Source organism: Somniosus microcephalus, unplaced genomic scaffold (genome assembly GCF_052327205.1).
Source record: "Somniosus microcephalus isolate GS21.2 unplaced genomic scaffold, FLI_Smic_1.0 unresolved_chr8, whole genome shotgun sequence".
Taxonomy (NCBI): Eukaryota; Metazoa; Chordata; class Chondrichthyes; order Squaliformes; family Somniosidae; genus Somniosus; species Somniosus microcephalus.
Genome location: NW_028225186.1, coordinates 27,851,938 through 27,876,052, shown reverse-complemented (window position 1 = coordinate 27,876,052; position 24,115 = coordinate 27,851,938).

Here is a 24,115-nt window from a genome sequence, read left to right as displayed (position 1 = left end):
AGCAGGGATTTGAGGAGAAACGTTTTCACCCAGAGGCTGATTGGAATCTGGAACTCACTGCCTGAAAGGGTGGTAGAGGCAGGAACCCTCAACATTCAAGAAGCGTGTAGATGAGCACTTGAAACGGCATAGCATATAAGGCTACGGAACAGGTACTGGAAAATCGGATAATAATAGACAGGACTTGATGGCCGGCGTGTACACGATGGGCCGAAGCGCCTCTTTCTGTGCTGTATAACTCTATCACACTTTGATTCTAGTCATGTGTGCTTCCAATTAGCATTTAACTTAAATTTACTCTTTTCAGTTTAAATTTCTTCCAGGCTTGGGCGTAACTAAGCAAGCTGTGTACTGGAGTTAGTTAATTATCTCGTCTAATCTGTTTCTGCAACTGCCAGACAGTGGAATCATAAATCTCAGCAGTAGGGAGGTTGCAGTGCAACTTGGCGCAGAGTGAACAAATTGTGCGTTTGATAAGTGTGGAGTTCGATGAAGTGGTGGAAGGAGCTGCATGCTTTTCCTAACTTATCCCGCAATGCGGCACTGGCCCTGAGCAGGAGCAGACCGAGGCCCGAGCGCGGGGACAAAAGCAGCAGCAGACCTGCATCAATAAGAACAAACTGCATTGTGACATCACAGGTAAATCAGGGAAGTGATTGGTAGTGACTGTGGGCGAAGTATCAAGTTATGATATAACATATAACTAAATTTAAAAAACTAAAATTAATTTAATTAATTTAATAAACTAAACGATGTAAATGCTTTGATTAACACTAAACTAATTTAATTTATTAATTAGTTAATGGGAGAACAGGAGATGTGTTGCTGCTGCAATACGTGGGAGCTTCTGGTTATTTATGTCCAGGGTGACTACATCTGTGGTAAGTGTCTGTGACTTGAGGAACTCCGGAACCGAGTGCAGGAGCTGGAGTGCGTGCTGCAGACATTGTGAGACTTCAGGGAGGGAGAAAGTTGCCTGGAACTTTTGTCCAGATGTCAGCCACAACCATTAGATTAAATATTTTGGAATTGACACGTGGTCAGGGACAGCAGGGTGCAACTGCGAGCGAGGCAGGTACGGGGATCCAGGAGGTAGTATCGCAGGATCCTATGTCCCAGCAATTGTCCAATAGATTCGAGGATCTTGCAATCGTTGTCGACCAGTGCAGGGACTGTGGGTAGGACCAGCAAACTGACCACGGCACCGTGGTACAGGAAGCCGTTCAAGTGCTGGGAGTAAAAATTAAGGTGGTTGTCGTAGGTGGCAGTATAGTTAGGGGGATTGACACTGTTCTCTGGAGACAGGAGCGAGAGTCCGGATGGTTATGTTGCCTACCCGGTGCCAGGGTAAAGGACATCTCCTCTGGGCTGGAGGGAAATTGGACTGGGAGGGGGAGGATCCATTTGTCCTGGTCCACGTAGATAGGACTGAGAAAGAGCTGCTGCTGGGAGAGTTTGAGCAGCTAGGGAATTTATTAAAATACAGAACCACAAAGTTAATCATACCTGGATTATGACATGATCCACGAGAAAATTGGCATTGGGTCAATAGGATCAGGGAGATGAATGCGTGGCTCAAAGACTGGTGTGTCAGAAGTGGGTTTCCAATCGTGGGGCACTTACACCAGTACTGGGGAAAGGGAGAGCTGTTCCATTGGGACCAACTACACCTGAACCATGCTGGGACCAGAGTTCCAGCGAATCGAATAAATAATGAGGTAGATAGTGGTTTAAACTAAATGAGGGGGGGGGATTGTCCCGGTGGAGAGAAATCTAGAATGCTAAAGAGAAAAGACAAGGAAGCAGTGCAGGAAAGTGATTGGGTTAAGGAGAACCAGATTGTTTCAGGAAGGGACAGAGCGTACAAACAAAGGAGGGCACTAACAAATGGGGTCCAGATAAGAAAAAATGTTAATAAGACACAATGTATAAAGAAACGTTAAGATGTCTAAAATTGTTAAAAAAAGACAAATCTAAAGGTGCTTTATCTGAATGCACGAAGCATTCATAATAAGGCAGACGAATTAACAGTGCAAATAGATGTAAATGGTACGACATAATTGTGACTATGGAGACCTGGCTGTAGGGTGACCAATGCTGGGAACTGAATATACAAAGATATTCGATATTTAGGAAGGACAGGCAAAAAGGAGAAGGAAGTGGGGTGGCGTTGTTAGTAAAGAATGAAGTCAGAGCACTATTGAGAAAGGATATTGGCTTAGAAAAATCAAGATGTAGAATCACATGGGTGGATCTAAGAAGCAGCATGGAGCAGGGAATATTGGTGGGAGTTGTATTTAGGCCTTTAAGCAGTAGTGGTAATGTAGGGGACAGAATCAAGCAGGAAATTAGAGATGTATGTAACAAGGGTACTGCAGAAAAATAGAGTATGAGAGTAAATTTGCAAGGAACATTACAGCGGATTATAAAAACTTCTACAAGTATGTAAAAAGAAAAAGATTACTGAAGACAAAAGTAGGTCCCGTACAGTCAGAAATGGGAGAATGTATAAGGGGTACAATGAAGTGGCACATCAATTAAACAATTATTTTGCTTTAATTTATTTATAGACTGGCAAAAGCAAATTAGCAATGCTAATCTGGAGGATGAATTCCTGGAGTGTGTACGAGATGTTTTTTTTAGACCAGTACGTTGAGGAGCCAACAAGGGAACAGGCTTTCCTAGATTGGGTATTGTGCAAGGGGAAGGGGTTAATTAAAAATCTTGTTTTGCGGGTCCCTTTAGGGAAGAGTTACCATAACACGATAGAATTCATCATTAAGATGGAAAGTGAAGTTGCCCAATCCGAAACTAGTGCCCTAAAACTAAACAAAGGGAATTACTCAGGTATAAGGAGGAATTGGGGAGCTTCATTCAAAGGCATGATGGTGGATAGGCAATGACGAGCATTTATGGAACGAATGCATGAATTGCAGCAGTTATACATTCCTTTCTGGCACTAAACACAAAAGGAATTTCGGCCCAACCACGGCTAACAAAATAAGTTAAGGATACTATTAGAACCAAAGAGGAGTCATATAAAATTTCCTGTAAAAGTAGCAAGCCTGAGGATCGGGAGCAGTTTAAAAGTCAGCAAAAAGGGACCAAGAGATTGATTATGTGGGGAAAAATAGAGTATCAGAGTAAATTTGCAAGGAGCATAACAGCGGACAGTAAAATCAAAAATATTAGTCAATACAAAAGTAGGTCCGTTATAGTCAGAAAGAGGAGATTTTATAAGGGGAACAATGAAATGGCAGAGCAATTAAACAAATATTTTGTTTCCGTCTTCACGGTGCAGTATATAACAACATAAGAACATAAGAAATAACAACAGAAAATGCTGGAAAAACTCAGCAGGTCAGGCAACATCCGTGGAGAGAAATTTGAGTTGACGTTTCGGGTTTGACCCTTCTTCAAAACTGGAGAGAAAAGGAACTAGATCGAAGGCAGGGCTGCGATCGGACAAAAGAATAAAAGAACCAAAAGAAGTAAAAGAGATTAGAAGCTAGACGAGATGGTAATAGGCTGTGATTAGGTGTAAAGTGTACTGGCAGGGCAAAAGATAGCTGCCAGGTGTGAGAGAGAAACAAAAGGAAAGGGGGGGGGAGGAAAGGAGTGGAAAAATATAAGTAAAAATGAAATAGGGGCCGAGGTTATGATCTGAAATTGTTGAACTCGATATTGAGACCGGAAGGCTGCAGAGTGCATAATCGGAAGATGAGGTGCTGTTCCTCGAGTTTACGTTGAGCTTCCGTGGAACAGTACAAGAGGCCAAGGACGGTGAGGTCCGAGTGGGAATGGAGTGGTGAATTGAAATGACAGGCGACCGGAAGCTCGGGGTCAAGCTTACGGGCTGAACGGAGGTGTTCCGCAAAGCGGTCACCCAATCTGTGTTTGGTCTCCCCAATGTAGAGGAGACCGCATCGTGAGCAGCGAATACAGTATACTAGATTGCGAGAAGTACAAGTATATCGCTGTTTCACCTGGAAGGGGTGTTTGGGGCCCTGGACAGTGGGGAGGGGGGAGGTATAGGGGCAGGTGTTACACCTCCTCCGCTTGCACGGGAAGGTGCCAGGCGAAGGGGAAGGGCTGTTTGGGGTGATAGAAGAGTGGACTAGGGTGTCTCGGAGAGAGCGGTCCCTGCGGAATGCTGAAAGGGGAGGGGAGGGGAAGATACGTTTGGTGGTGGGATCACTTTGGAGGTAGCGGAAATGCCGGAGGATGATCCGTTGAATGTGGAGGCTGGTGGGGTGAAAGGTGAGGACAAGGGGAACCCTATCGTGGTTCCGGGAGGGAGGGGCAGGGGTGAGGGCAGAGGTGCGGGAGATAGAACTGACACGGTCGAGGGCAGTGTCCACCACGGTAGAGGGGAATCCTCGGTTCCGGGTCCTCAGTTCCACTTCATCCTTCGACTCATCCGACGCTTCAACAAAAAACTTTTCTTCTTCCTTTCCGATGTCAAGGATCGCAAGCTTCATCAACTCTTGGACACAAACGCCCCTCCGGAACCTTCTTCCCCTTCACTTTCCTCTGACCCCCCTTCTCCCAATCTCACCCCCTGCCGTGTTTTCACTATCCCCTCTGACCTTCCACTCTCTGACCCTGAACGATCAGTCCTCAGCAAAGGCCTGAGCTTCATCCCCTTACGCCCCCACCTCAATGAATTTCGAGCTCGGCACGATGCTGAGCTCTTTTTCCGCCGCCTTCATCTCCGTGCCCACTTCTTTGGCCAGGAGTCTTCCCCCTGCACAACTGACCCTTTCTCCCGCTTGCAGAATTCCCATTCTACCTGGACCCCTCCCCCTGGCCTCTTAACCTCTCTAGATCTTTTCATCGCTAACTGCCGACGTGACATCGGCCGTCTCCATTTCTCTGCTCCCCTCACTCACTCCAACCTACCTCCCTCTGAACTTGCAGCACTCCATTCTCTTAGATCCAACCCTGACATTGTCATTAAACCCGCTGACAAGGGTGGTGCTGTTGTTGTTTGGCGTACTGACCTCTACCTAGCGGAAGCTGAACGCCAACTCTCCGACACCTCCTCCTACCTCCACCTGGACCATGACCCAACTACCGAACATCAAACCACCGTTTCCAAGACTGTCACTGACCTCATCTCCTCTGGAGATCTTCCCCCCGCTGCCACCAACCTCATAGTTCCCCAACCCCGCACAGCCCGCTTCTACCTCCTTCCCAAGATCCACAAACAGGACTGCCCTGGTAGACCCATCGTTTCAGCCTGTTCTTGCCCTACGGAACTTATCTCTTCCTATCTTAACTCTATCTTTTCTCCCCTTGTCCAGTCTCTTCCCACCTACATCCGCGACTCTTCGGATGCCCTCCGCCACTTTAACAGTTTCCTGTTTCCTGGCCCCAACCGCTTCCTTTTCACCATGGACGTACAATCCCTCTACACCTCCATCCCCCACCCGGATGGCCTGAGGGCACTCCGCTTCTTCCTTGAACAGAGGCCCGACCAGTCCCCATCCACCACGACCCTCCTCCACCTGGCTGAACTTGTTCTCACATTGAACAACTTCTCCTTTAACTCCACTCATTTCCTCCAAATCAAAGGCGTTGCCATGGGTACCCGCATGGGCCCTAGCTATGCCTGCCTTTTCGTGGGCTATGTGGAACAATCTTTGTTCCAGTCCTACTCGGGTCCCCTCCCTCACCTCTTTTTCCGATACATTGATGACTGTATCGGTGCCATTTCCTGCTCTCGCCCCGAACTTGACAATTTCATTCACTTTGCCTCCAATTTCCACCCTTCCCTCACCTTCACATGGTCCATCTCTGACTCTTCCCTTCCCTTCCTCGACTTCTCCGTCTCCATCTCTGGGGATAGGTTATCGACCAATAATTACTACAAGCCCACTGACTCCCACAGCTACCTGGACTACACTTCCTCCCACCCCGCTTCCTGTAAGGACTCTATTCCATTCTCCCAGTTTCTCCGCCTCCGCCGTATCTGCTCCGACGATGCCACCTTCCACACCAGTGCTTCAGACATGTCTTCCTTTTTCCGCAACCGAGGATTCCCCTCTACCGTGGTGGACACTGCCCTCGACCGTGTCAGTTCTATCTCCCGCACCTCTGCCCTCACCCCTGCCCCTCCCTCCCGGAACCACGATAGGGTTCCCCTTGTCCTCACCTTTCACCCCACCAGCCTCCACATTCAACGGATCATCCTCCGGCATTTCCGCTACCTCCAAAGTGATCCCACCACCAAACGTATCTTCCCCTCCCCTCCCCTTTCAGCATTCCGCAGGGACCGCTCTCTCCGAGATACCCTAGCCCACTCCTCTATCACCCCAAACAGCCCTTCCCCTTCGCCTGGCACCTTCCCGTGCAAGCGGAGGAGGTGTAACACCTGCCCCTATACCTCCCCCCTCCCCACTGTCAAGGGCCCCAAACACCCCTTCCAGGTGAAACAGCGATTTACTTGTACTTCTCGCAATCTAGTATACTGTATTCGCTGCTCACGATGCGGTCTCCTCTACATTGGGGAGACCAAACGCAGATTGGGTGACCGCTTTGCGGAACACCTCCGTTCAGCCCGTAAGCATGACCCCGAGCTTCCGGTCGCCTGTCATTTCAATTCACCGCTCCATTCCCACTCGGACCTCACCGTCCTTGGCCTCTTGTACTGTTCCACGGATGCTCAACGTAAACTCGAGGAACAGCACCTCATCTTCCGATTAGGCACTCTGCAGCCTTCCGGTCTCAATATCGAGTTCAACAATTTCAGATCATAACCTCGGCCCCTATTTCATTTTTACTTATATTTTTCCACTCCTTTCCTCCCCCCCCTTTCCTTTTGTTTCTCTCTCACACCTGGCAGCTATCTTTTGCCCTGCCAGTACACTTTACACCTAATCCCAGCCTATTACCATCTCGTCTAGCTTCTAATCTCTTTTACTTCTTTTGGTTCTTTTATTCTTTTGTCCGATCGCAGCCCTGCCTCCGATCTATCTTTTCTTTCCAGTTTTGAAGAAGGGTTCGATCCGAAACGTCAACTCAAATTTCTGTCCACGGATGTTGCCTGACCTGCTGAGTTTTTCCAGCATTTTCTGTTGTTATAGGCAGAGGGAGATGTGCTTCCCTCTTTGTTCTGTAAATCCCTGTGTGCTTTGTGCTCTTTGATCAGTTAATGATCCTTTCACAAAATATATTTCAACATTGGGCGTGATCCAGATCCTGTACTGGGGAGCAGATCAAATTAAGATATGTGCCAATCTCTGTGACTCATATTTCTGAGCATTATACTCAGAGACAGTGTTTGTGTTCGTCAGTTCTGTTCACAACGGAAGATTCTGTCTCTCGCTCAGATCTGGATTCCTCAGGCAGCTCCAGCACATTAAATGCTGTGTGTTGCTTTTGAACCGTGGAAGGCTTCATGGCCAGTCTCCCTCATGATATCCAGCTCCATAACATCAGTCGTCTCCGCCCCTGCCTGAACTCAACTTCTGCTGAAACCCTCATCCCTGTTGGTTACCTCTAGAGACAATGTCCTGGGAACAAGTAGATAAAAAAAAATCTAATTTGGACAAAGTCAATGATTTTTAATTCACTGATTGAACCCCAGTGAGACCTGGGATTGGAGCGGGCACGTCATGCTCTGCTAACTACATTACAGAGAATGTACAGCACAGAAGCAGGTCATTCAGACCAACCGCTCCATGCCAGCGTTTATGCTGCACACGAACATCCTCCCACCCCTCTCCATCACACACTATCAGCACAGCCTTCTATTCCTTTCTCCCTCATGTGTTTATCTCTACTCCCGTTAAATGGATCAATGCTATTCGCCTCCACTCCTCCCTGTAGCAGTGAGTTTTCACCATTCTCTGGGTGCAAAAGCTTCTCCTGAATTACTGATTGGAATTATTGGTGACTACTTATATTCATGGCCCCTACTTTGGGTCACAAATTTAGAGCATGACTTCAGTTTTTTTAAATCTATTTATGAAATTTTCAACACACCTTGTCTCACCAGCCCATGGTGTTAATAAGAATATAAGAACATAAGAAAAAGGAGCAAGCGTATGTGGAACGAAAACAAAAACATAAGAAATAAGAGCAGGTGTAGTCCATCCGGCCACTTGACCGTGTTCCACAATTCAAGGGGGGCACGGTGGCATAGTGGTTAGCACTGTTGCCTCACAGCGCCAGGGACCCGGGTTCAAATCTGGCCTCGGGCGACTGTCTGTGTGGAGTTTGCACATCCTCCCTGTGTCTGCGTGGGTTTCCTCCGGGTGCTCCGGTTTCCTCCCACTGTCCAAAGATGTGCAGGTTAAGATGATTTGGCTATGATAAATTGACCCTTAGTGTTAGGGGATTAAATAGGTGGGGTTACAGGGATAGAGTGCTATATGTATCGGTGCAGGCTCGATGGGCCGAAATGGCCTCTATCTGCACTGTCGATTCTGTGTGATTCTGTGTGAATTCAGTAAGACCACGGCTGATCATCGACCACAAATCCACTTTCCCGCCCATTTGCAATATCCCTTGTTTCCCCTGGAGTCCAAAATTCTATCGTGAATATACTCAAAGACTCAGCATTCACAGCCGTCTTGGGCGGAGAATTACAAAGATATAACCCTCTGAGTGAAGAAATGCTTCCTCCTCTCAGTCTTAAATGGCCAACCCCTTATCCGGAGATTATGCCCCCTAGTTCTAGATTCTCCAGCCAGGGGAAGCAACTTCCCAGCATCTACCATGTCAATCCCCTTCAGAATCTTGTATGTTTCAATTAGATCACCTCTCATTCCTCTAAACTCCATAGAGTATAGGCCTATTCCAGACAAGCTCTCATCATAGGACATCCCAGGAATCAATCCAGTGAACCTTCGTTGCACCGCCTCCAAGGCAACTATATTCTTCCTTAGATAACCAAAACTGTGCACAGTACTCCAGGCAAGTGTTGACTCAACAATACCCTGTACAATTGTAGCACGACTCTTATAGTCCAACCCCCTTCCAATGAAGGACCAGCACGCTATTTGCCTTCCACATTGAATTCCCGCATGCTAGCTTCATGTGTTTCTTGCACGAGGACACCCAATTCTAGCTAAACACCCACAATTAAAAGTTTCTCACCATTAAAAAAATATTCTGTTTTTCTATTCCTCCTACCAAAGTGAATAACCTCACATTTCCCTACATTATACTCCATCTGCCACCTCACTTAGTCTATGTAGATCTCTTCCCAGACTCTTTGTGTTCTCCTCACAGCTTACTGCCCCATCTTGCGTTGAATCATCAGCAGTCTTGGATACAATACACTTGATCCCTTCATCTAGCTCATTCTCAGCTGTCGCCTTTATCACATTACAGGTAACGATTAGAATTTGGATCAAAACTGCAGAACGTCTATTCTTCACATGAGACAAGAGCTCAATAGCTTCAGTTATCACAGAATCACAGAATCATTCAGCACAGAAAGAGGCCATTCAGTCAATCGAGCCTGTTCCGGCTCATTGAAAGTGCTAAACAATTAATCCCACTCCCCTGTTCTATTCCCATAGCTCTGTAAATCACTCACTTCCAGTACTGATCCCGTTCCCTTTTGAAATTTATTATTGAATCTCCATCTATCACATTTTCAGAAAGCGCATTCCAAACCATAACAACTCGCTGCATAAAACACATTCTCCTCATCTCCCCTCTGGTATTTTTGCCAATTATCTCAAATCTATCTTTTCTGGTGTCAACTCTTCCACCACCGGTAACAGTTTCTCATTACTTCCTCTATCCAAACCCTTGAACACATCTATTCTATCTCACCTTAATCTTCGCCACGCGAAGGGAAAAATCTCATTGCCCAAACTCTCCATGTAACTGAAACCCTTCATCTCTGGTAAAATTCTATTAAATACTTCTAAGTCAGGATGGTGTGTGACTTGGAGGGGAACTTGGAGGTGGTGGTGTTCCCATGCGCCTGCTTCCCTTGCCCTTCCAGTTGGTTGAGGTCGCGGGTTTGGGAGGTGCTACCGAGGAAACAATGGGGAGTTTCTGCATTGCATCTTTTAGATGGTAAACCCTGCAGCCACGGTACGCTGGTGGTGGAGGGAGTGGATGTTTAAGGTGGTGGATGGCGTCCCAATCAAGCGGGCTGATCTGCCCTGGATGGTGTCGAGCTTCTTGACTGTTGTTGGAGCTGCACTCATCCAGGCAAGTCGAGAGTATTCCATCACACTCACTACTTGCGCCTTGTAGATGGTTTAAAAACTTTGTCTGAAGTTGTTTGCAAACGCTTCAGCCTTGTCTTTTACACACACTTGTTAGGCTCTACCACCATTGAGGATGGGGATATTCTTGGAGCCTCCTCCTCTCGTTAATTGTTTAATTGTTCACCACCATTCACGAATGGATATGGCAGGACTGCAGAGCTTTAACCTGATCCGTTGATAGTGGGATGGCTTAGCCCTGGCTATAGCATGCTGCTTCTGCTTTTTTACATGCATGTAGCCCTGTGTTGCAGCTTCCCCAGGTTTGCACGACATTTTTAGGTACGCCTGGGGCTGCTCCTGGCATGCTCTTCCACACTCCTTGGTGAACCAGGGTTGGTCCCCTGGCTTGATGGTAATGGTAGAGTAGAGATATGCCGGGCTGAGGTTACAGGTTGTGTTGGGATGCAATTCTGCTGCTGCTGATGTCCCACAGCGCCTCATGGGTGCCCAGTTTTGAGCTGCTAGATCTGTTCTGAATCTATCCCATTTAGCACGGTGGTAGTGCCACACAACTCGATGGAGGTTGTTCTCAGTGTGAAGACGTGACTTCGTCTCCACAATGACTGTGCTGTGATCACTGCTGCCAATGCTGTCATGGACAGATGGCTCTATGACAGGTAGGTTGGTGAGGACAAGGTCAAGTCGGTTTTACCCCTCTTGGTGGTTCACTCCCCACCTATCGCAGGCAAAGACAGTCAATTATGTCCTTCAGGACTCAGCCAGTAGTGGTGATGCCGAGTCATTGAAGTCCCCCACCCAGATTCCATTCTGTGCCCTTGCTGCTCTCAGTGTTTTTTCCAAGTGGTGTTCAACATGGAGGAGTACTGATTCATCAGCTGAGGGAGGGCGCTATGTGGTTATCAGCAGGATGTTTCCTTGCCCATGCTTGTCCTGAAATCTTGAGACTTCATGTGATCCGCTGTCAATATTGAGGATTCCCGGGGACACTCCCTCCCTCCTCAGGGCTTCTTCCAAGTGGTATTCAACAGGGAGGATTATTGATTCATCAGCTGAGGGAGTGCGGCAGGTGGCACAGTTCCCATGGATTGGAGGGTAGCTGATGTAACCCCGCTATTTAAAAAAGGTGGTAGAGTGAAAACGGGGAATTATAGACCGGTAAGCCTGATATCGGTAGTGAGGAAAAGGCTAGTGTCCATTATAAAAGATGTAATATTAGAGCACTTGGAAAACAGTGACAGGTTAGGAGAAAATCAACATGGATTTACAAAAGGTAAATCATGCTTGACTAAACTACATGAATTTTTTGAGGCTGTAACTGTTAGAATAGATAAGGGAGAACCAGTGGATGTTGTGTATTTGGACTTTCAGAAGGCTTTCGTTAAGGTCCCAAATAAGAGATTAGCGTGCAAATTTATTTATGCAGCTGGGATTGGTGTTAAAATACTGACTTGGATAAAGAACAGAATGGCAGACAGGAGGCAAAGAGTTGTAATAAATGGGTGTTTTTCAGAGTGGCAGGCAGTGACTAGTGGGGTACCGCAGGGATCGGTGATAGGACCCCAGCTTATCACAATATATATTAATGATCTAGACGAGGGAACTAGATGTAATATTTCCAAGTTTGCAGACGACACAAAGCTGGGTGGGCGTTTGTGCTATGAGCAGGAGGCAGGGACAATCCAACATGATTTTGACAGGTTGGGTGATTGGATAGATGCATGGCAGATGCAGTATAATGTGGATAAATGCGAGGTTATCCACTTTACTGGCAAAACAGGAAGGCAGATTATTATCTGAATGGCAATAGATTAGGAGACGGGGAAGTGTAACGAGACCTGGGTTTCCTTGTCTTTGAAAGTAAGCATGCAGATGCAGCAGGTGGTTAAGAAATCAAATGGTATGTTGGCCTGCATAGCGAGAGCATTCGAGTACAAGAGCAAGGTTATCTTGCTGCAGTTGTACAGGGCCTTGGTGAGATCACACCTTGTGTATTGTGTGCAGTTTTGGTCGGCTTATCTGAGGAAGGATGTTCTTGCCACGGAGGGAGTGCAGCAAATATTCACTAGTTTGATACCTGGGATGGCTGGAATGATGTATGAAGAGAGGTCGATTAGGCTTATATTCGCTAGGGTTTAGAAGAATGAGAGAGGATCTCATTGAAATGTACACAATTCTAACAGGACTAGAGAGACAAGATGCAGGAAGTATGTTCCCGATGACAGGGAAGTCTGTTCCCGATGACAGGGAAGTCCAGAATCAGGGATCACAGTCTATAGATAAGGGTGTTAGCCATTTAGGACTGAGTTGAGGAGGAATTTCTTCACCCAGAGAGTGGATAAACTGTGGAATTCTCTTGCACAAAAGGCTGTTGAGGCCATTTCATTAAATATATACAAGGAGGAGTTAGATATATTTCTTAAGGCTAAAGAGATCAAGGGATATGGGGAGAAAGCAGGGACAGAGTACTGAAGTTGGATGATCAGCCATGATCTCATTAAATGGCGGAGCAGGCTCGAGGGGCCGAATGTGCTATTCGTGCTCCTATCTTCTATGTTTCTATGTTTCCATGTAATCAGCAGGAGGTTTCCTGGCCCATTCTTGACCAGAAGCCAAGAGACTTCATGGGGTCCGGAGACAATGTTGACAACTCCCAGGGCCATTCCTTCCCGACTGTCCCAGTGCCCCTGGTGGGACTCTCCTGTCAGTGGGACAGGACAGACTCAGGGAAGGTTATGGAGGAGTTTGGGACATTGGCTGTAAGGTATGATTCTGTGAGTATGACTATGTCAGGTTGTTGCTTGACTAGTCTGTGAGACAGCTCTCCCAACTTTGGCACAATCCCCAGATGTTGGTGAGGAGGACTTTGCAGCGTCGATTGGTCTGGGTGTGCCATTGCCATGTTTTTAGCCGGTGCCGAGTTCGATGCCGGGAGATCCGTCCATTCATGTTATTTTGATTTGTAGTCGTTATTTACAACTGTGTGACTTGCTAGGCCATTTGAGATGTCAGTCAAGAGTCAACCCCCTTGCTGTGGTTCTGGACTCACATATAAGAACGTAAGAAATAGGAGCAGGAGTTGGCCATTCGTCCCTTCGAGCCTGCTCCACCCAAAATTAGATCATGGCTGGTCAACTGCCCCAGTTCCATTCACTGGCCTTATCGCCATATTCCTTAATGCACTTACTAGTCAGAAATCTATCGACTTCTGTTTTGAATGGACCCAATGACTGAGCATCCACAGCCCTCTGTGGTAGACAATTCCAACTTCCGTGTGAAGAAATTTCTTCTCATCCCAGTCCTGAATGGCCAGCAATTATCCTGAGGCTGTGGCTCCTGGTTCTGCACTCACCAGCCAAGGGAAACATTCCCCCTGTATCCACCCTATCAAGGCCTGTAACAATTTTGTGTGCTTCAGTGAGATCCCCTCTCATTCTTCCGAATTCAAGAGAATACAGGATAGTTTAGTCAATCTCTTCTCATACGACAGTCCCGCCATCCAAGGAATGAAACTCGTGAACCTTTGTTGCACTCGCTCTATGCCAACTATATCTTTCCTCAGTTAAGGAGACAAACAATGTACACAATACTCCACGGGTGGTCTCATCAAGGCCCTATATAATTGGAGAAAGACGTATTTACTCCTTACTCAAATCCACTTGTAATGAAGGCCAGCATACCATTTGCCTTCCTAATGGCTTGCTGCACCTACACATTCACTTTAAGTGTCACATGCACAAGTGCTCCAAGGCCCATTTGAGCATCTGCATTCCCTAATCATTCACCATTTAGGAAAAACTCTGCCTTTCTGTTTTTTCTAAGTAAGTAGATAACTTCACATTTACCCACATTATAATCCAGATGCCATGTTCTCGCCTACTCACTGAACCTGTCGAGATCCCCTTGAAGCCTCTTCACATCCTCTTCGCAACTGACACTGCCACCTAGCTTTGTGTCATCAGCAATTCTGGAAATGTTACATTTATTCCCCTTATCCATATCATTGATGTAGATTGTGAATAGCTGGGGCCCAAGCAGCGATCCTTGCGATACCCCACTTATCACAGCCTGTCATCCTGAAAAAAAAACGTTTATTCCGACTCTTCATTTTCTGTCCATGCAAGTCTATTACACCTATTCCATGTGCCCTAATTTTATTCACCAAACTCTTGTGTGGGACCTTATCGAAAGCCTTCTGAAAATCCAAATACACCACATCTGCCGTTCTCCTTTGTCGACTCCATTAGTTACATCCTCAAACAACTCCAAAAATCAGTAAAAATGGACTTGCAATTCATAAATCCAAGTAGCTGATATTTAAAATGAATATTTTGCATCTGTGTTCATTATGTAGAAGGATGATGCAAGCATAAAAATCAGGCAGGGGAATTTTGATACACGTGAACAAAGAAGTATCGAGAGGGAAGAGGTACTAGCGGTTTTAGCGGGCTTGAAATTTGATAATTCCCCAGGGCCAGCCGATATGTATCCCAGGCTGATGTGTGAGCCAAGGGAAGAGATTGCAGGGTCTCTGATTCAAATTTTCAGAATCTCTCTGTCCACAGGGGAGGTGCCAGTGGACTGGAGGACAAGTAACGTAGTACCATTATTAAAGAAAGTTAGTAGCGATAAACAAGGGAATTAAAGGCCAGTGAGCCTAACATCAGTGGTTGGGAAATTATTGGAAACATTCTGAGGGACAGAATTAGTCTCCACTTGGAGAGGCAAGGATTAATCAAGGGGAGCCTGCATGTCTTTGTCAGGGGGAGATCATGTCTGACAAATTTGATTGAATTTTTCGAGGGAATGACTAGGTGTGTGGATGAGGTTAGTGCAGTTGATGAAGTCTACATGGACTTCAGTAAGGCTTTTTACAAAGTCCCACATGGGTGACAGGACAAGACTATAAGTGCCCATTGGATCCAGGGCAATTTGTCACTTCTGATCCAAAATTGCGTTAGTGGCAAGAGCAGAGGGCGACGATCAAAGCTTGTTTTTGTGACTGGAAGCCTGTGTCTTGTGGTGTACTGCAGGGATCGGCGCTGGGTCCTTTGCTGTTTGTAGCGTACATTAATTATTTAGATATTAACGTAGGCAGTATGATCAGTAAGTTTTCAGATGACACGAATCTTGGTGGAGTGGCAAGTAGCGAGGAGAGATTCCTCAGGCTAGAGGATGATATAGACGGGTTGGTTATATGGGCAGAACAGTGGCAAATATAATTACACCGTGAAAAGTGTGTGGTGATGCATTTTGTGAGGATTAACAAGGCATGGGAATACACAATGAATGGTAGGGCATTAGGTACAACAAATGATCAGAGGGAACATCCTGTGCATGTACATAGATCCCTGGAGCAACAGGGCAGTTAGATAAGGTGGTTAAAAAGGCATATGGGTTATTTGCCTTCGTTAGCTGAAGCATAGAATAAAAGAGCAGGGATGTTAGGATGGAGCTGTCCAAAACGCTAGTTAGACCACAGCTGGAATACTGTGTGCCGTTCTGGTCGCCACACTATAGCAAGGATGAGACTGCATTGGAGATGGTACAGAAGAGATTCACCATAATGTTAACTGGGCTGGAGCGTTCCAGCTATGAAGAGAGACTGGACAGGCTGGAGTTGTTTTCCTTAGAGCAGAGAAGGTTGAGTGGGAAATGATTGAGGTGTACAAAATTACGAGAGGCAAAGATAGGGTAGAGAGACAGGAATTGTTCCCCTTAGTAGAGGGACCAATAACCAGGGGGCATAGCTTCAAGGTAAGGGGCTGGAGATTTAGAGGGGATTTGAGGAAAAACCTTTTCACCCAGAGGGTGTTTGGAATCTGGAACTCACTGCCTGAAAGGGGGGTAGAGGCAGGAACCCTCACAACATTAAAGAAGCATTTAGATGAGAACTTGAAACGCCATTGCATACAAGGCTATGGACCAAGTGCTGGAAAATGGGATTAGAATAGACAGGGATTGAGGTTGGCTGCAGACACGATGGGCCGAATATCCTCCTTCTGTGCTGTATAACTCTATGACTCTAGAACTCTATGTTGAATCTGCCCAATCTTACTATTAGTTTCTAAGTGCCCAGTTATTGCATCCTTTATTATTTATTCCAGCATTTTCCCAACTACTGATGTGAGGCTAACAGTTCTGTAGTTAACCGTTTTCTCTCTCCCTCCTTTCTTAAATAGCAGAGTTACATTTGCTATCCTCCAATCTGCAGGAACCGTTCCAGAATCTATAGAATTTTGTAAGATGACAACCAATGGTTCCACTATCCCAATGGCCACCTCTTTCAAAACCCTAGGATGTAGGTCACACGGTCCTTGAGATTTATCGACTTTTAGAGCCATTCATTATGCTCGTAATTTTTATCACTGATAATAATTTCTTTAAGTTCTTCATTCTCGCCACGTCCTTGATTTTCTCGTATTTCTGGGAGGTTTTTTGTGTCTTCCCCCCTGAAGACAGAAACAAAGTGCTTATTTAATTTCTCTGCCTTTTCCTCATTCACCATTATAAATCCTCCCGTCTATGACTGTAAAGGACCTACATTTAACTTCGCCAATCTTTGCCTTTACACAAACCTATAGAAGCTTTTACAATCCGTTCTATATTTTTCGCTAGTTTGTGCTCATATGCCATTTTCCATTCTTTATCAATTTATTGGTCTTCATTTGCTGATTTCTAAAAAGATCCCAATCCTCATGCAGACCGATTTTCTGGCAAATTTATAAGCTTGCTCCTTTGACTTAATACTAGCTTGAATTTCCTTTGTTTGCCATGGCTGGATCACTTTTCCTTTTGGGTTTTCATGCCTTCAGGAATATATGTTTTTTGCAAATTATGCATTATTTCCTTGAATGTTAGCCGTTGTATGTCCACCTTCATACCTATTAGTGTAGTCGCCCAATCCACCATGGCCAACTTGTCCCTCAGACACTTGTAGTTTCCTCTGTTTAGATAGAAGACCTTAGCTTCAGATTAAACTACATCACTCTCCAACTTCATGGCCCAGAAATTCAGGTCTCCAAGGATGAGTATGTACGTGGTACTCACCCGTAAGCCCAATGGACGGGCCGGTTTCCTACATGCACTGCACATGCGCGGGAAACCGGCACTTCCGTTCCCCTGAAAGAAGCGGTTAAGAGGTGGAACACGTGCGCAGGAGAGGCAGCGCGTGCGCATCGAACTTTCGTGTTATTTGCAGGTTTTCCCGGGAAGCTCAGTCTCCAGAAGTTTGGCATGTAAAAAGCAATCGCAAGGCCTACTTTTTACAAGGTAAGTGGTGAATTAATTATAATTAAAACATTTTTTCCACAGGTTTATTATTATTACAAACTTTCAAGCAAGGTAATTTTTTTTTAGGCCCGTTAGAAAATAAAATTATTTTTTCCAAAATTTCAATTATTGTTTAAAATAGTTATTTCATGTAATTTATAGTTTATTTTAAAAATTGTGAATTTTTAAAAAAGTTTACTTGAAGATTTAGTGATGTTTTATGGCTTAAAGTATTAATAGGTTAAACGGGTCAGCTGTCAAACTTATGAATGAAGCATTCCCTGCTACCATTGGCTCCCCATGGCCCACGTGTTTCCAGGGGACATGTCAAACTAACTGTGCCCCTGGGATATGCAAGCACAGCACGCCGGCAGTTGCAGGAGTCCCAGGATCAGAATCCCATGGGGGCCCACAGCTCAGCGGCCGGTGCGGTAGGTAAGTGTAGTTCGGTGCTTGCACCCGCAGGAAGCCCCCTACACGAATTTCTGCGCCAATAAAAAATTGAATCATATTATTGGCACTTGTCCCTAAAGGCCCCTTTACTGCAAGATTATTGATTAGCCCTTTCTCATTATACAGTACCAGATCCAGAATAGCCTGCTCCCTGGCTGGTTCCTCCACATACTGATCCAGAAAAGCATCACAAATGCATTCCAAGAATTCGTCCTGCTCACCATTAGTGCTAATGTTATTTGCCTAGTCAATATGTAGATTAAAGGCCCCCATGATTACCGTATTGCCCTTGTTGAATGCACATCTAATCTTTGATTGATACTGTGCCCTACTTTAAAACTACTCTTTGGTGGCCTCTACACAACTCCCAACATTGGTTTCCACCCCTTGTTGTTTCTTAGCTCCACCCAAACTGATTTCAGTTCTACATCTGATCTGCCAAGCAAAGATCTTTTATCTCCACCGTACCGATCTCATCCCTTATTAACAGCGCTACAGCACCTTACTTTCCTTTTTGTCTGTCCTTCCTAATTGTTGAGTACCCTGGAACATTTACTCCCAGCTTTGGTCTCACTGCAAACATTTCTCTGGAATGGCAATTACATCATACCCATTTACTGCTATTAGTGCCATTAAATCATCCACCTTGTTGCAAATGCTGCGTGCTTTTAGATGAAGTGCCTTCAACTTTCCCTTTTTAATATTTTCCTGCACTTTGACCCTCTTTACTGTTTTTTTTTTGCTCTCTACTTGTTTTGCTGACTAATACTCTAACATGCACTTCCAGCTATTTTTCTCCCTGTTCTGGGCATAAACTTAGCTTCCCAGCCCCCTGTCGAACTAGTTTAAATCTTTCCCAAAAGCACTTGCAAGCCCCCCTTCGAGGATATTGGTCCCGGTTATGGTGTGGTGTAATTGGTCCAGCTTGTACAGGATCCACCATCCCCAGAATCGGTCCCAATGCCTCAGGATTTTAAATCACTCCCATACTAAACCATCTCTCCAGCCACACATTCATATGGTCTATTCTCTTTTTTCTGCTCTCGCTAGCAAGTGGCAAGTGGAGTAATCCTGAAATTACTATATTTGAGGTCCTGCTTTTTAATTTATTTCCTAGCTCCCTATGTTCTGCTTGCAGGAACTCGTCCCTCTTTCTGCCTATGTCGTTGGAACCAATGTGACCCACGACCTCTGACTATTCACCCTCCCTCTTCAGAATGTCCTGCAGCTGCTCAGAGACATCCTTGACGCCGGCACCAGGGAGGCATCATACCATCCTGGAGTCACGTTTGCAGCCATAGAAACATCTATCTGTTCCCCTTACGATAGAATCCCCTATCACTATAGCTCGCCAACTCTTTTCCTCCCCTCCTGCACAGCTATGCCACTCGTATTGCCATGGACTTGGCACTTGCTGCTCCCCCCTGAGTAACCATCTCCTCCAGCAGTAGGAGAGCGAGATGAACCCAGGGGACACCTGCACTACCTTACTAGATATTTTACTCTGTCTGGCCATCACCCATTCACTTGCTGCCTGTGCACCTGCGATGTGACCACCTCGTTAACCGTGCTATTCACGAAGATCTCAGCTTCCTGGATGCTCCACAATGACTCCAGCAGCAGCTCCAGCTCCGAAACGCGGAATTCGAGTAGTTGTAGCTGAAGACACTTCCTGCACGCTTGTTCGCCCTAGACACTGAGTGTGTCCCTGACTTCCCACACAGCATAGTAGGAGCACTCCACACTGCCGAGCTACCCTGCCATCTACTTCCCTTAATTTTATCGATTTACGTCCTCCAAATGAAAGAATATTGAAAACACGAGGGATCATACTTCAATTTAAACACTACTCACGCTAAACTAGAGACCTTATTTTACTTTAACGAATGTTTGTCTATGCCCCCTTCTGAATGTGTCTCTCTGTACCTGTCTGTACCTGTCTGTCAGTCTGTACACCTGAATCTTTTCTCTGCCTGTCTCTATGTATTTGTTTATCTATTTATGTCTCTCTGTTTCTGTCTCTTTGTCGGTCTGTCTTTCTCTATACGTCTCTCTGGCTCTGTCTGTCGTTGTCTTTCACTCTACCAGTTTCTGTCCCTGTGGTTGTCGACTGTCTGCCTGTCTTAGTCCGTCTGTCTGTGATGGCCTGCATTTATTTCTCTCCCTGTCTCCCTCTTTCCCGCTCTGTCTGTCTTTGTCTCTTTCTCTTTCCCTGTCAGTTTTGGTTACTGACTGTTTCTCTATCCATCTGCTTCCCTCGCTCTGTCATTCTCTTTCTCTGTGTCTGTCTCTGTCTGGCTCTGTCAGTCTGAGTCTATTCCTCTATCTGCCTCCCTATCTCAGACTGTCTCTGTCTTTCTGTGTCTCTTTCTTCCTGTCTCTCTGTATGTATCTGTCCCTCTACCTGCGTCCATCTGACTATATCAGCCTGTCTGTCATTGCCTTTCTGTATCACTCTCTTTAATTGTCTTTCTCTGTCTCTTTCTCCCTGCCAGTCTCTCTCTGTAACTTTGTCTCTCTCCCTGTCTCTCTGCCTATATGTCTGTTCGTGTCTCTGTCTGTGCCTCTCCCTCTGTCACAGCATATCTCCTTCTGTTGCTGTTTCTGTTGCTTCTGTTTGTCTCTCGTTCTCCCTCTCTGTCTGTTTGTCGGTCCCGACTGTCAATCACGTTCTGTTTGATGCTCCGCCTGGCTTTCTGCCTCTGTCTGTTTCTCTATCACTGTCTTTCTGAGTCTCCCATTCTCTGTCTGTCTCCATCGCTGTCTGCCTCTGCCTGTCATTACCTGTTTATCTATCTGCGCGTCTGCCTGTCTGTCTCTCTGTCTTGCCCTCTTTTTCTGTCTCAGTATATCTCTGTATATCTCTGCCTCTGTCTCTCTGCTCATGTATCTGGCTTTGTCTGTTTCTCTGTCTCTGTCGGTTTTTCTGCCTCTCTCTGATTTTCTGTAACAGTCTGCCTCAATCTCATTCTGCCTAATTCTATGTCAGTTTCTGATAAACTCAGTTTCCACTGTCACAGTCTTTTTTAGTCTGTGCCTCTCTGTCTCACTGTCTGTCTCTTTCTGTTTGGCTGACTCTGTCTGTCTGTCTTGCATATTCTGTCTGTTTGTCTCTGCCTGTCTCTTGCTGCGTGGCTGTCTCTGTCTGATTGCCTGCCTCAGTAAGTTTCTGCCTGCCTCTGTCTCCCTCTCTCCAGCTCTGTTCACTTTCTCTCTCTCTCTCTCTCTTTCTCTCTCTCTCTCTCTCTCTCAGTTGATGTTGCTGTCTGTGTCTCTCTCTGTCTGCGTCCCTCTCTGCATGTCTGTCTCACTGTCTATTTCTATGTGTCTACCTATGCCCTTGTCATAACCAAGACATTGTTCCATCAGAGGGACAAGTACAAGGCTTCATGGAATGCAAGGACGTCCACATTACCCGCAACCTGACAGGAGCTGACACACTGCTGGACAGACGACTGCCTAAACTGCTCTGTCATCTCCATCAATGTAGCACCAAAAGAGGGGCAGCAACAGAAACAGTGCCGCAGGAAAATCAACACTGGCGCACTCAAAGACCCAGCTAAGAAATCCATAGCCAGCTTCAGCCTCACATCCAATCTGGCGACTCCCAGCGATCCAGATACACAGGCTGCCCACAGCGCCTACACTGCACTCAAGACCTCCAAAATCGGCTCCTGTGAAGAGATGCTCGGCACTCAACAAGGAAGCACCAAGCACGGTTCGACGAGACTGACCAGGAGATCCAGGAGCTAATAAGCCGCAAGCACAAGGAATTCCTGATCTGGAAACAGCAACAGATCTCGACAGTAAGAAAACAACTCCACAGAAGACTGAAGGCCAAGATCCAACAAAATACTTGTGACCTAATCAACAGGTGGTGGTAGGAGAAAGCGCAGGAGATCCAGCAGCTAGCCGACAACCATGACGTGCCTGGATTCTTTAGCAAAGTCAAGTCCATCTAAGGCCCAAGCAGGCAAGGTCCTACCCCACTGCGGGCCAAGAACGGAGAGATAATCATCAAGGACAGAGAGGCAGTCTGTTCCCGCTGGAAGGAAGACTTTGAAGATCTCCTTAACCGAGATGCTGTCCTCGACGCGAGTGTCCTCAACTCCATCCAGCTGCAAGCTACCCGCCACCACCTCAGCACAACGCAAGCCCGGCAGGATGTTGAAATGTCCATCCTACAATGGAAAAAGAACAAGGCTTCAGGATCATGTGGAATCCCTGCTGAGGCGCTAAAACGTGGCAGAGAAGCACTATTAGCGTGAATACCTCAACTCATTTATCTTATTTGGAAGTAGCAGAGCATGCCAGGGGAACTCAGAGATGACGTAATCGTGACTATCTTCAAGAAAGATGACAAGTCCGTCTGCGGTAATTATAGAGGAATTTCCCTACTGTCTGTAACATGAAAAGTCATCACAAGAATCCTCCTCAATCGCCATTTTCCAGTGGCTGAAGAGCTACTCCCAGAGGCGCAATGCAGATTCCTCTCAATGAGGGGCACAATGGACATGATATTCACCGCGAAAGAGAAATGCAGGGAACAACAACAACTGCAGTACATGGCCTTCTTTGATCTCACAATGGCCTTCGACACCGTCAGCCATGAGGGATTATGTATTTTCCTCCTCAAATTCGGCTGCACTCAAATGTTTGTCATCATCCTGCGGCTGATTCACAATGACATGCAAGCCGTGATCCTGAACAACAAATCCACCACTGACCCAATTCACGTACGGACCGTTGTCAAGCAAGGCTGTGTCATCGCTCTAATGCTCTTCTCGATCTTTCTTGCTGCAACATTCCATCTCATCCTCAGTAATCTCAGCGCTGGAGTGGAGCTAATGCACAGAACAAACGGGAAACTATTCAACCTCCGTCGAGTCCATTCCAGATCCAAGGTTGTCCCATCCTCTGTCGTCGAATTACAGTATGCAGACGACGCTTCCGACTGCGCACTCTCTGAGGTCGAACTCCAAGCCATCGTCAACACCTTCACTGAAACATACAAGCGCATGAGCCTTACACAAACATCCGGAAGACAAATGTTCTCTACCAACCTGCTCCCGCCACACAATACTGCCCCCTTGATTATCAAAATCAATGACGAGTCCTGGGACAACGTAGACCACTTTCCATACCTCGGGAGCCTACTATCAGCAAGGGCAGACGTCGACGACGATGTCCAACACAGCCTTCAGTGTGCCAGTGCAGCATTCGGTCGCCTGAGGAAGAGAGTTTATGAGGACCAGGACCTCAATCCCAGGACCAAGCTGGTGGTCTACAGAGCAGTAGTGATTCCCGACCTCCTGTATGCTTCAGGGACATGGACCATGTACAGCAGGCACCTCAAAGCACTGGAGAGTTGCCACCAACGCTGTCTGCGCAAGATCCTGCAAATCCACTGGCTGGATAGGAACACCAACGTCAGTGTTCTCGCTCAGGCCAACATACCCAGCATCGAAGCTTTGACCATGCTCGATCAGCTCCGATGGACGGGCCACATTGTCTGCATGCCCGATACGAGACTTCCAGAACAAGTGCTCTACTCGGAGCACTGGCACGGCAAGAGAGCCCCAGGTGGGCAGAGGAAACGCTTCAAGGACACCCTCCAAGCCTCCTTGAAAGAGTGCAACATCCCATTCGACACCAGGAATTCCCTGGCCCAAGACTGCTCAAAGTGGAGGAGTAGCATCTGGGAAGGTGCCGAACACCTTGAGATTCTTCGCCAGGAGCAAGCGGAAGCCAAGCACAAACAGCAGAAGGAGCATACATCAACCCAAGCACACCACCCACCCGCCCATTCAACTACCATCTGCCCCACCCACCCGCCCCTTCAACCATCGTCTGCCCGACCTGTGACAGAGTCTGTAGGTCCCACCTTGGGCTCATCAGTCACCTGAGAACTCATCTTTAATGTGGAAGCAAGTCATCCTCGGTTGTGAAGGACTGCCTAAGAAGAGAAGTGGCCAGCTGAATATTTCCAGCGTTTTCTGTTGTTATTTCGGATTTCCAGCACCCGCAGTATTTATGCTATCGTCTAAGTGTTTACCTCTGTCTAGCTCTGTCAGTCTGAGTCTATTTATTTTTCTGCCTCTCTATCTCTGTCTGTCTCTGTCTTTCTATGTATTTCTCTCTCTGTCCATGTCCGTCTGATTATCTCAGTCTGTCTGTCACTGCCTGCCGGTTTC